We start from the raw sequence: 14,320 nt of genomic DNA, 5'->3' as shown, positions 1-14,320 counted from the left end.
TCGGCCTTAAAGCTATTAAAAAATTTTCAGCTTGCTATTAATCAAATTTTTTTTCATACGCGGGATCCAGACCTATGAAAAGTATTGTAGAAGGAAAACGATGTATTTCAATTCTGTCGGATGAGGGGTTAAATATACTTGTCATTTTTTCTTAAAATGCGTTAGTCATCAATTTTTTGCTGCGTATCTCGCTCAGTTTGAATGTAATTGACATTTAATGTTGCTCATTTTAAAGATCTTTTCAATCACTACAAACGGTATAAGTACCATTATACACGTAAAACGTTTCTCTGTTATTTCAGGTTAAATACACCGATTTGAGCATGCACCAAAAAAACAAACTCTTCTCACCTACCATATCTCTTTTTGTATTATAACTAGAAGATTTATGAAAGAACGAATCTGCCTTTTTATAAGCTACAAAAATATTTTATATAATTTTTTGGTTAGATGCACAGTTTTTAGGGTATTCGCAAAAAACCGTCCGCAAAGGTGTCATTTTCAATGAAAATGGTCAATTTTCAACCATGTATAACACAAAAATTATTGAGTTTTCAAAAAAAAATTATAGAACAGTTTTTGCTAAGAATTAGGTTCTCTAGCCATTTCCGTTGCTATTTTAACAAAAAAAAATTGCACCCCCGAGAAGGGGTGGGAGTCACCCCCACGATAAAAGCACACATCGGCATAGGGTAGACTTTGTTTCTCGATCTATTCCCTACTTACTGTGAAAATATCCAGTAAATCGATGTAGTAGGATGGAATTCGGAGCCAAATACCCTCATTGACTGCCCTGTCGTTTATAGTCCTCACAGAAGCTGATCATGCAGTGTAGAGAGAATTACTGATATATAAAAAATTAGTAAAATCCTTTATAAAAGGTATATTTTATTTAAAAATCCCTTAAAGGACTATATCACAGAACGTTTTCGAACTAAAAAGTTCATCAGTTCTGTTAACCTAAAATGAGTATAACCATTTTAATGCAATATTAGGGGAGCCTTGGATGCTAAATTTGCAGTTACTAAAGCGTGATGAGGACCTATTGTGTTGTGAAGATTATGTCCTAATCCAAAAAAGTTAAGTTTTCCATTTTAGCAGGGATTTTCCATTTTTTAATTTAATTTTCCATTTCCAATAATCGTTTTGCCATATTACCTTCTAGACGAAGCAATAAAGCACTAAAATCGGCCTTACCTCCGAAAAAAATACGACAAGATGGATCTTTGTGAACCGGAGCCATGATATAATATTGAAAAACTGCATAAAAAATGCATTCTTAAAGTGCATCTCAAACAGACAATAAAAAAAATTCAGAACTCGTCAATTATCGGCGGAAATGAGTTCAATTTTGTTACTCGGGGGTTTTTGGAGTCGCTGAAAACGAATAGGACGTCAAAAGTGATCTCCAGAGTACCTGTTGCCAAGGGTACCTACTGTTTACCTCGTCATTAAAATTCATTAAAAAATTAGTCAAAAATCATTACTCGGGGGTTTTTGGGGCCGCTAACGACGAATATAACATCGGAAGTGATTTTCGGAGTACTTGTTGCCCAGGGTACCTACTGTTTAGCTCTCTTGTGGAATTTTCGGCAAAAAATTTATTAAAAAATTAGTTAAAAATAATTACTCGGGGATTTTTGGGGTCGCTAACGACGAATATGACATCGGAAGAGATCTCCGAAATACCTGGTGCCGTGCCCAGGGTACCTACTTCTTATGGAGTTTTCGGCAAACTCATTAAAAAATTAGCCAAAAATCATTACTCGGGGGGTTTTGGGTCGCTGACGAGGAATATGACATCGGAAGTGATCTACGGAGTACTTAGTACCCAGGGTACCTACTGTTTTCCTAGTTTTCTGGAGTTTTCGGCAAATTCATTAAAAAATTAGTCAAACAGCATTAGTTACGAGATAAACAGTAGGTACCCTGGGCACCAGGTACACCGGAGATCACTTCCGATGTCATGTTCGTCGTTTGAGACCCCAAAAACCCCTAAGTAATGAATTTTAACTATTTTTTTAATTAATTTGCCAAAAACTCCAGAAAACGAGGTAAACAGTAGGTACCCTGGGTACCAAGTACTCCGTAAAGCACTTCCGATGTCATATTTGTCGTCAGCGACCCAAAAAACCACGAGTAAAGATTTTTGGCTAATTTTTTAATGAATTTGCCGAAAACTCCACAAGCCGAGGTACAAAGTAGGTACCCTGGGCACCAGATACTCCGGAGATCACTTTTGACGTCATATTCGTTTTCAGCGACCCCAAAAAACCCCGAGTAACAAAATTGAACTCATTTCCGCCGATAATTGACGAGGTCTGAATTTTTTTATTGTCTGTTTGAGATGCACTTTAAGAATGCATTTTTTGTATGCAGTTTTTCAATATTATATCATGGCTCCAGTTCACAAAGTTTCCTGGCGCATTCACGAATCGAATGAAAAAAGAATTATTAAGATCCGTCTTGTCGTTTTTTTTTCAGAGGTTCAGTGCTTTATTGCTTCGACTATTCTTCTTTAAGTGCCTTGTCCTCCCACAACATTTGCGATCAGTTGCATGATTGCACACTGTCCGATTATAGTGCCATCTTTCCATAAATCGAAAAAATGTCTCGAATAAAAGCTACTAATTTTACGTAAGGATTCCAAATCAAATAATAAATGGGGTTTCCTATTTAAGATCTTAAAGTAACGCCCCTCTCCGTGGGGGTCGTGTTGGTGTTCGACAAATATTTAAAAATTATTGAACACGTATTTTTTTTCGATCTAATGTTCATTTCGCAAAATATTAGCTTTTTTGTGAAAGTACCCCACACTCCACACAAACCTTATGGAAATTAGGTCCTAGTGGATTTGGTTCATACTTTAAGAAAATACTCTTTAAAGCATCCTGATAAAAGTTCTCATAGGCACAACTCAATCGTACGAAGGATTTTCAAGATATAGAGGCACAAACTCGGAAAATTATAAGATTTACCGGGTATTCCAATTCCCTGAGTTACTGGTTATCTGGCAACATGTAGAAGTTTGGATTAAATAAAAGTACTAGTAGTCTAGGATTTTTCCCTGGCTATCCAATGGCGACCTTTACTTTGACCTTGACCTTTAACGGACGTCATCTTCTAGAGTTTCGAAGGTTTTCAGCATTAAATTGATATAAACAGATTACTCATGGGTTTTTGAGATCGCTAAACACGAATATGCCATCAAAATTGACTTCCGGAGGACATGGTGACCAGGGCTACTTCAAGGGACGTCATCTTCTAGAGTTTCGATGGTTTTCGGCATTTAATTGATGCAAATGAATTACTGGAGGGTTTTTTGAGGTCGCTAAAAACACGCATGTGCCACCAGAACCGACTCCCGGAGCACCTGGTTTCCAAGATCAATGAAAGGGGCTCCTGGAGTATCGAGGGTCTTCGGTACTAAATTAATGCAAACGGATTAGTTATAGGTGTTTGGGGTTTCTGAACACGAATACGTGATCAGCACAGACACAGGAGCACCTGGTGCCTAAGACAGGTTCAGGTTATCGTCTGGAGTTTCGGAAGGATCAAATGGATTACTCTTAGGTTTTTCTGGTTGCTGAACACGAATACCAAATCAGAACAGACATCGGAGTACCTGCATGGTGCCAAAGGCACGTCATGCTTTGGAGATTCGAGAGCTTTCGGTACTAAATTAATGTAAACTGATTACTCACAGGTTTTTGGGGCTGCTGAACGTGAATACGTCATCAGATCCGACCCACGGAGCACCTGATGCCTAAGGCAGGTCTTCTTCTGGAGTTTCGACAGGTTTCGGAATTAAATTGATGTAGATGGGTATTACTCATGGGTTTTTGGGGCTGCTGAACACAAATACGCCATCAGAACAGACACCGGGGTACCTGGTGCCTAAGGCACGTCATCTTCTGGGGTTTCTAGAGTTTTAGGTACTAAATTGATGCAAGCGCATTACTCTTGTGTTTTGTGGTTTCTGAACACGAATATGACTTAGATAAAAGACTCTGGAGTATCTAGTGACCACGACGAATAACACTATCAAAATAGAATATAGTACCTAAATCGATCTTAGAATAAATGAAGGAAAAACATTGTCAGATATAAATTGAGTTTATATTTATAAATAATTAAAACAATTGAATAGAACAACACAGTTATTTTAATAAAAATCTACAAATAGCAAAAAAACTTTTCACCAATTTGTAAGCTTTCTTTAAACAGCAACTCAGAAAACGTCCGAGTACTCGGTGTGTACCAATCCGTTTGCATCAATTTTAGTACCGAAAACTCTCGAAACTCCAGAAGATGACTTATCTTGGGCGGTAGGTGCTCCGGTGTCTGCTCTGATGGCGTATTCGTGTTCAGCAACTCCAAAAAGCCATGAGTAATCCATTCGTATCAATTTAATGCCGAAAACTCTCGAAACTCGAGAATATGAATAACCTTAGGCACCATCTGCTCCGTGGGTCGGATCTGATGGCGTATTGGCGTTCAGCGACCCCAAAAAGCCATTAGTAATCAGTTTTTATCAATTTAATGCCGAAAGCCCTCGAAACTCCAGAAGATGACGTGCCGTAGGCACAATGTGATTCGTGGGTCGGATCTGATAGTGTATGCATGTTCAGCAACCCCAAAAACCTAAGACTAATCCATTTGATTCCTCCGAAACTCCAGAAGATTACCTGTCTTAGGCACAAGGTGCTCCTGTGTCTGTTCTGATCACGTATTCGTGTTCAGCAACCCCAAGAACCTGTAACTAATCCGTTTGCATTAATGTAGTACCGAAGACCCTCGAAACTTCTGAAGCCCCTTTCATTGATCTTGGAAACCAGGTGCTCCGAGAGTCGGTTCTGGTGACATACTCGTGTTTAGCGACCTCAAAAAACCCTACAGTAATTCATTTGCATCAATTAAATGTCGAAAACCATCGAAACTCTAGAAGATAAGGGCCTTTGCAGTGACCCTGGCCACCACGTGCTCCGAAGGTCAATTCTGATGGCATATTCGTATTTAGCGATCCCAAAAACCCATGAGTAATGTGTTTATATTAATACCGAAAACCCTTGAAGCTCTAGATAATGACGTCCGTTGAAGGTCAAGGTCAAAGTAAAGGTCGCCATTGGATAGCCAGGAAAAAATCCTAGACTACTAGTACTTTTCTTTGATCCAGGCTTCTACATATGTTGTCAGATAACCAGTAACTCAGGGAATTGGAATACCCAGTAAATCTTATAATGGTCCGAGTTTGTGCCTCTATATATTGAAAATCCTCCATACGCCATTTTCATTTTCATAAAACTTTTGTTAATTCCTATGCAGGTACACTGAGAAGGGTAATTTCCGTTATTCCGTTTGCATTATTCCGATCTTTTACGATCTGGTAATGGTGTATTCTTTTATAAACAGCAATTGAATGTATCTAATAAATTCCAACGATGTAAAAATCTTCTTCTTCTTTAAGTGCAATCTCCGCGGCGGAGGTCGGCAATCAGCATAGCTATTCGTATTTTAGAGACGGCTGCTCTCTCTCAGGTTGCGCAGCCACGATATTCTGCGTCTCCCTATGCTTCTCTTTCCTTGACTCTTTCCCTGCATAATCAATTGGAGCAAGCTGTATCTCTCTCCACGTGTAATATGTCAGAGATATTCCAATTTTCTTGTTTTGATGGTATTTAGGATTTCCATTTCTTTATTCATCTTTCTCAGAACCTCTTTGTTTGTGACGTGTTCTGTCCACGATATTTTCAGAATTTTTCTGTAGACCCACAGCTCGAATGATTCTAGTTTTTTCATTGATGCAGCATTCAAGGTCCAAGCTTCCATTCCATAAAACAAAGTCGAGAAAACGTAGCACCTAGCCAACCTAACTCTTAGCTCCAACTTCAAATCTCTTGTGCAGAGCACAGAGATGTAAAAATACTCATGGTAAATTCATTTCAATTATGAAAACGAGATTTTTTTTCTTTAATACAAATCAATTTTTAAACTTTTTTACCATACCTACAATTAAAGCAATTTTAAGAAATTAATTCGTCCGGGATACCTACATACATAAATTTTATTAATTATTCTAAAAATAATAAGTTGATAACCTATAAGGCTAACATTATTCTTCCTATACATACATATTCTTTTTAAGATATTTTAAAAGTACATACGTACAAGTATGTGTTAAGCACATACTTTTAAAGTATATTCGAAGAAGATATATTCCAAGAATATACTTTTACGAATATTCTGAGATACTACGTACACGAATGTGCTCAGTATATTCGGCACGAGAATATTCTTTAAAGTATATGCAAAGAACATGAAATTTAGAATGTTTTTTATGGTACATGCTATGCTTGTACTACGCATGTACTAAAAAGAATATACTCTGTCGAATGTTGGTAGTATATGCTTTGAACATGATGCGAACATCATTGTTATGTGGGCCAAATCGTCACGATTTTTGAAATACACATTATAGTGTTCTTCATGTACTTAACTTACCTGCCTTGTCTTAATCTGACGTTTTCGAGATTTTCTAGGGATAAATTTATTTTATGAACTGCCTCCAACGCTCGCCCCTGTAAGGGTCCGTATATGGTAGGGATACATTAACAAGGTACAAGGTTTCTCCCCATGTGACGCGCTCAAGTAACGCGCAAAATCTCCGCTTGGGCTCCCCTACCATTTTTAATATAAATATACAATCAATTTAACTGCCAAAGCAGCTAGTCGTTCTTGTACTTTGGATAACTTAATAAGAAGTACATTTCCTTTTGTTCCTGTTGCGTAAATTTTAAAACAGACTATATGATTTCACGAGTTTGTGCACTCAGAATCCGATTTTGTATTATACTTACGTTATTCATTTTAATAAAAAATTATTTCAACTCTAAGTATCTTATAGAAAATTCAACAAACAACTATTTCACGAATTACGAAATATCTGGCAACTTTGCAAACCGTCTAAAATTGTGTCCAATGTTAACTAAATTGACGTTTACGTCTCTTTTATGCTGGGGCCACAGTAACGTCTAATGCCGTTAATTAACGCATTATTTGCATTACAGAGATGGCAAATAATGCGTTAATTAACGGCATTAGACGTTACTGTGGCACCAGCATTACTGCCATAGAACCGAATATTTGCTCCTCGATTTACGGATACAATGGCCTTGAAGGTTTCAGCTATCTATGTCGAACTATACTTAAAATGTTTTTATTTTCTACTAAATTTTGTTAAAAATGTTAGGTTACTTCTGAACTAGCAGCTTTTCGGGCCGGGGGGCTGTGACATTTTGCCAGTCCTGCCACCCTATAGTTACGCCACTGTTGTATCCAGGACTTCTTTGAAGCAACACCTGAGCAAAGAACTGGATACGTAGTCTCGACATGAACGTTAAATAAATATTATTTTATTTTATTTGGATTATTTTCATTTTTATGTAAACTTTGTACTTTATAGCACATTCCTTAATTTGTGCTATAACTAAATAAATAATAAGTAGGTATTTAATTACGAATAAGTAAATGAATTTTTACTAAAATGGTAATATAATTTGGAAATTTTGAGAAATAAAACACCGTACTTAAGAAAAATTCAGTCATTATTTTTTAAGAAATTAAAAATTTTAATAAAAAATTCTCTCTTTTACAAAAACTTAACAAGTAACAATTAAATATTTCCTTAGGAAAAAATAAATTACTACGTGGAATGATCGGGTGGGGTGAATTTTGATGTCGATAAACGTTGAGTAGAAAAACAAAGCGTACAAAATATATCACATTACCATTATGGTAAAAATGGTGTTTATACCAGTGTTGCCATTAATTCTTAACACATTTCTTAAACGAGGGACTGAAATTTTAATCCTAAATGCTTTATTTTTCATATAAAAGGGCAATTTTTATGTGTAGGGAAAATGTGTTTCATATTCAGAAGAGACCAGTGTCCTCCAGTTTCAATTATCAATATATAATTTCCTCAATCCTCTAGCACCAAGTACATAGGAATACATCTTGACTCAAAACTCAATTGAAAAATACATATTCTTTAGAAGAGGAAACAAGTTGACCTAAGAATGAAAGATATAAACTGGCTACTAGAAATGACCCTAGAAAATAAAAACCTTGTCTACAAAGCCGTTATAAAATATATCTGGACGTAAGGAATCCAACTCTGGGAATGTGCAAGCAAGCCAAATACAGCCATAATTCAAAGTAGAAGCCAATCGAAAATAATGCGAACAATAACTGATGCACCCTGATATGTGTCAAACCTAACGCCTCATGAAGACCTAAGAATCCCTTTCAGACAGTATGTGATCACTAAATATAGCACTAAGCACCATGAAGGACTGGAATCACACAGTAACCCCCTACTTCAATTTCTAATAGAACATCATGCCAATAGAAGACTCAAGATCTGGCCAGCTGACCTGAGAAACGGTTAAAGTGGTCTTGTCACTGGAGAAGACTTCACCAAACCAATAGGAGCCCCTTGCTCCTATTGGAGCAACCAGTAGATTAGCTTATATAACCTTACTTGTGCTTTGAGTGATAAAGAGTGTGACTTAATAAAAAAATTAATTCAAGACACAGCTTTATAGAAGGATGAGTATAGATCTATTTAAAAATATGAAATTAAATTCAGAAAAAACTAAATTCAGAGTTGAAAAGAAAAATAAAGAAAAACCTTCATCCAAATCCAACAATTATTGATGTCCTCCGCTTATTAAGTCGACTGCATCAAAATATTTTATATTAAAAATGATATAAAGTACTAGCAGTACTGTTTAATATATTTCACGACGTATTTGATTATGTATCGTAATTATTTTGGGACAACAATATGTACCAAAAGCTGTTTCAACAAACAACAACAAACAACAATTTCAGAACCTGACATAACCTCACATAACCTAAAATGTCATGACATTTTATCGATACAATAAAAATCTAACAACCTAGAAATAATAAGAGAGATATGAAAATGCTAAATGACCTTGGTTTTCTCAATCAATATAAAATTGTCTAGACCCTATCTACCTTAGATAGGGGTTCAAGAACTGTACGAAATCGACAAAACATAAAAAATAAAAATAATATTTGCAAATACTTCAAAAATGGTTAAGTTAGTACCAAGAATATACAAACTGTAGTGTACATATCTAGCGGTAATTATTCTATAAGAATAAATATGTGACAACAGAGTATAACGTAAGAAAACAAAACCAATAGCATTTTAAGATCGGCCGAGATGAAGGCTTTCATTGATAGTGGGCAGAACCCTTGGGATTGAATGGGGTACGAATAAATGAGACATGTTGAATAAACGGCATTGTTTGATGGGGGAGACATAAAAGACAGCATATAAAAAGAATGGCTAGAAATTGATTGACGCGAGTAATTATTTAAAAGCAAACTTACTATTAGAGAGGGGAATTATTTTGGATTTACAGTTGTTCGGAAAATTCAGAGATACTAGTATAATCATGTATTTATATTTCTACATTATAAACAATGGATTGTCTTATTCTGACTTTTATCAAAGAAACAGCAACATAATAAAAAAAATAATAGCCGGTCATGAAGAGGTGCATAAGGATGAACGAGCAGATATGTTGCCAAAAAACTTTCTGTTGCATCACTAAAGATGCTACGAAAAACGAGGTTCAGAAATGGCTGATAAGGAATACCAAAAGAAATTGAGACATGGATAGCTTCTCAAGGGCAAATTTAGACTAAAAAAAATAATCAAGATTATTGATAAAAAAACTCTCGAACAATTTGACGAACCTCAATAAACGAGGGAAAAAAGCGGTCACTGAAATGGTGACTGGACATTGCCGTTTAGGGAACCACCTATACAAACTAGCTACAGTGAATGAACCATGGTGCAGAAAGTGCGAAATTGAAGAAGACACTGTCATACACATACTGCGCCATTAAAATGTGCTAAGTGATGTAAAGCAGGAATTCACTGGTCAACTGAGGTTTGAACCAGAAGAGATATAGCCTAGGCACCAGAGGGGTCAGCGTATCCCTTTCAATTCTGATGGACAAACTAAACGGTTTCTTATGGATTTTTAGTTGCTGATTACGAATTTCGAGGGTGAATTTCGATGCGAGTGGTCAAAAAATTGTTATAAACGATTTAATTGTTTATAAGGCTCTGGCTCATAAACTAAAAGAGATAAAAAAGTGTTTCAAATAAAATTGGTTCCTTAATAAAAAACGAAGAAAAAAACGTTTACTAAACTTAAATCCAACAATGAGAATTCAAGATATTGTAAAATTAGTGCACAATGCAAATTGCAAAGTAAGTATTTTTTCGAAGCTTTAGCGATCGTAACTCGGCTTCTACGCGTGCAAATGAGCCTTAAAAGGTCTCATTTTAAAGCTTAATTGATAGGCTTCCAACAAAGGTTGTTAAATTACTTTATCTTCATTTATTTTAAAGTTATACCCGTTTGAAGTTAAATTTTCTTAAAAAAAATTGTACATTAATTTGTTTATAAAGGTTTCAAGCAAATTTGAGCTATAAACACTTATACTTTAATCAACAATATTGATAGAAGAACTCAAAAGGAACAATTGAGCTTATGAAAATGTTCGTAAGTTTATTTTTGGTCAAGATATCGATATTTTAATGGCGCGCTATGAGTCGCAAGATCAGCTCACAGTCAAGTAAGTGACGAAATTCGTAGCCAAAATATCAATATCTTGGCCAAAAATAAACTTACGAACATTTTCGTAAGCTCAAAATATTCCTTTTGAGTTCTTCTATCATTATTGTTAATTAAAGAAACTTATAAACAAATTAATGTACAATTTTTTTAAGAAAATTATACTTCAAACGGGTATAACTTTAAAACAAATGAAGATAAAGTAATTTAACAAACTTTGTTTGGAAGCCTATTAATTAAGCTTTAAAATTTGATCTTCTAAGGCTCATTTACATGCGTAGAAGCCGAGTTACGATCGATAAAGTTTCGAAAAATACTAATTTTGCAATTTGAAATTTGCATTGTGCACTAATTTTACAATATCTTGAGTTCTAATTATTGGATTTAAGAGGAAACAGTAGCGATCAACAGGTAGCGAAAATGCGTTCCAAGATTGCGGCTGTAATTTTGAATATTTTTTCGAGATATTTGGCACACGTATTCGTAATATAATAAAGAATGGCGGTACAGAGCCCAATTTGAAAAATATATTAATATGTGGAAATTACTCTGTAATTAAATACAATATTAAAAAAACGAGCCTGTACCGCCATTAAGAAGAACAAAAAAATACACTTTCTTCAAATAAACTTTTTTATCTGATGCCTAGATTTTGTGTCATTTTGGAACTGCTAATGGAATAAAAAATTTTAGTAGTTCCAAAATGACACAAAATCTAGGCATCGGATAAAAAAGTTTATTTAAAGAAAGTGTATTTTTTTGTTCTTCTTAATGGCGGTACAAGCTCGTTTTTTTAATATCGTATTTAATTACAGAGTAATTTCCACATATTAATATATTTTTCAAATTGGGCTCTGTACCGCCATTCTTTATTATATTACGAATACGTGTGCCAAATATCTCGAAAAAATATCCAAAATTACAGCCGCAATCTTGGAACGCGTTTTTGCTACCTGTTGATCGCTACTGTATCACCTTAAGTTTAGTAAATGTCTTTTTCTTCGTTTTTTTATTAAGGTGATACGGTAGCGATCAACAGGTAGCCAAAACGCGTTCCAAGATTGCGGCTGTAATTTTGAATATTTTTTCGAGATATTTGGCACACGTATTCGTAATATAATAAAGAATTACAGAAGAAGTACAGAGCCCAATTTGAAAAATATATTAATATGTGGAAATTACTCTGTAATTAAATACAATATTAAAAAAACGAGCCTGTACCGCCATTAAGAAGAACAAAAAAATACACTTTCTTCAAATAAACTTTTTTATCCGATGCCTAGATTTTGTGTCATTTTGGAACTACTAATGAAATAAAAAATTTTAGTAGTTCCAAAATGACAGAAAATCTAGGAACCGGATAAAAAAGTTTATTTGAAGAAAGTGTATTTTTTTGTTCTTCTTAATGGCGGTACAGGCTCGTTTTTTTAATATTTTATTTAATTACAGAGTAACTTCCACATATTAATAAATATTTCAAACTGGGCTCTGTACCGCCATTCTTTATTATATTACGAATACGTGTGCCAAATATCTCGAAAAAATATTCCAAATTTCAGCCGCAATCTTGGAACGCGTTTTCGCTACCTGTTGATCGCTACTGTTTCCTCTTAAGGAACAAATTTTATTTGAAACATTTTTTTTATCTCTTTTAGTTTATGAGCCAGAGCCTTATAAACAATTAAATTGTTGAAAGACTGATAGGATTTGTACACACTTGAAATGAATGAAAGAAGTGAAAGAAGTATATTAAAGTGTGTAAATGTATTTTAAATTTCCTTAGCTAAGCTCTTTCGACATAAAAGTCATCTTCAGAGCTAATGGTCAATATATAAAAAGTACCGGCTACTTAGGATTGTATTTGCTTGCATCGCATTAAGAAATTTGGAAGTCTGGTCAACTGTACAACTCCGGCTGATGAAAGTTATGTTTAAATTTTTTAATTTTTCTTTAGTAAAACAATAAGAACAACCACTGAGACGATACATACATATAAAATTTTTTGTCATGGTACAGGTTTTACCCAACCATTTTTGAGTGATAAGAGCTGGCGACTGATTGTATAACAATTTTTTGACCACTCGGATCGAAATCCACCCTCGAAATTCGTAATCAGCAGCCAAAAATCCATAAGAAACCGTCGAGTTTGTTCATCAGAATTGAAAAGGACACGGTGACCTCTATTTGGCGCCTAGACTAATATTAAAACTACCAATAAAAAAACTGTTGGCCTTCGTTGAGATAACAGAACTTAAAACAAAAAAACTTAAACAGAACAAGAGTTTAAGGAAAAAACAAGGTATGGTACAAAGGCCTTAAAGCCAAGTACCAGGGACTAAAGAGTCTCGGCTGATCTAAGAAGAAGAAGAGAAGAAAAATAGAGTAACGTAAGTATTCCTCAGAAATAAAGTTTTGGAAACATAAGTTTAGACGTTCGTAAATAAAATAGAGGGCAAACGAAGGTGTATTATACCGGGTGTCCTTTTATATTTTCCCCCATTTTAACTGCCTATAACTTCTAAACGATTTAAGATAGAAATATGCGGTTTTCGCTGAAATGTTTTATTTTAGTAAAAGTTTTGTCTGAATGGACTGAATTTTTTATATCGCTTTTAAATACGAAAAGAAAAATGGCGGATTTTTGAAAAAAACGTTGTTGAATTTTTTTTAATGGAACACCCAGTATATTTTTTTGTAAATTGAAAGAAAGGTCATTCACCTATCCAGCGATATAAAGTTTTTTAAAATCGGTTGTCAAATCACTGAGTAATTAATTTTTAAAATGAGAGGTGCAACGTGGATATCACATACCTAAATAACATAACTAAGCAAATTAATATTATGTTATGTGATTTCCACATTGCATCTCTCATTTTAAAAATTAATTACTCAGTCATTTAACCACCGATTTTTAAAAAATTTATATCGTTGAATAGGGAAATGACCGTTTTTCCAAGTTTTTAGGTAAATGACCATTTTTTATGTCGCTTTTAAATAAAAAATGGCGGATTTTTGAAAAAAAAAACGTTGACTTTTTTTATTGAAACACCCAGTATATTTTTTTGTAGCTTGAAAAAACGGTCATTTACCTATCCAGCGATATTAAATTTTTTAAAATCGGTTGTCAAATGACTGAGCAAATAATTTTTAAAATGAAAGATGCAATGTGGAAATCACATAACATAATATCATTTTGCTTAGGTAGTTATGTTATTTAGGTATGTGATATCCACGTTGCACCGCTGATTTTAAAAATTAATTACTCAATGATTTGACAACCAATTTTGAAAAACTTTATATCGCTGGATAGGTGATATTTCTTTCTTTCAATTTACAAAAAAATATACTGGGTGTTCCATTAAAAAAAGTCAACAACGTTTTTTTCAAAAATCCGCCATTTTTATTTTCGTATTTGAAAGCGATATAAAAATTCAATCCATTCAGACAAAACTTTTACTAAAATAAAACATTTCATCGAAAACCGCATATCTTAAGCCGTTTAGAAGTTATAGGCAGTTAAAATGGGGGAAAATATAAGTGGACACCCAGTATTATAAAAGTAACCGTAAGAAACAAAAATCTAAATTTTGTTTCAAATTCTCACTATCCTAATACTGTTTTTGTATACAAAAGTG

Source organism: Diabrotica virgifera, chromosome 6 (assembly GCF_917563875.1).
Source record: "Diabrotica virgifera virgifera chromosome 6, PGI_DIABVI_V3a".
NCBI lineage: Eukaryota > Metazoa > Arthropoda > Insecta > Coleoptera > Chrysomelidae > Diabrotica > Diabrotica virgifera.
The sequence above is the reverse complement of the archived record's forward strand: the minus strand, read 5'-3'. Positions refer to the sequence as shown.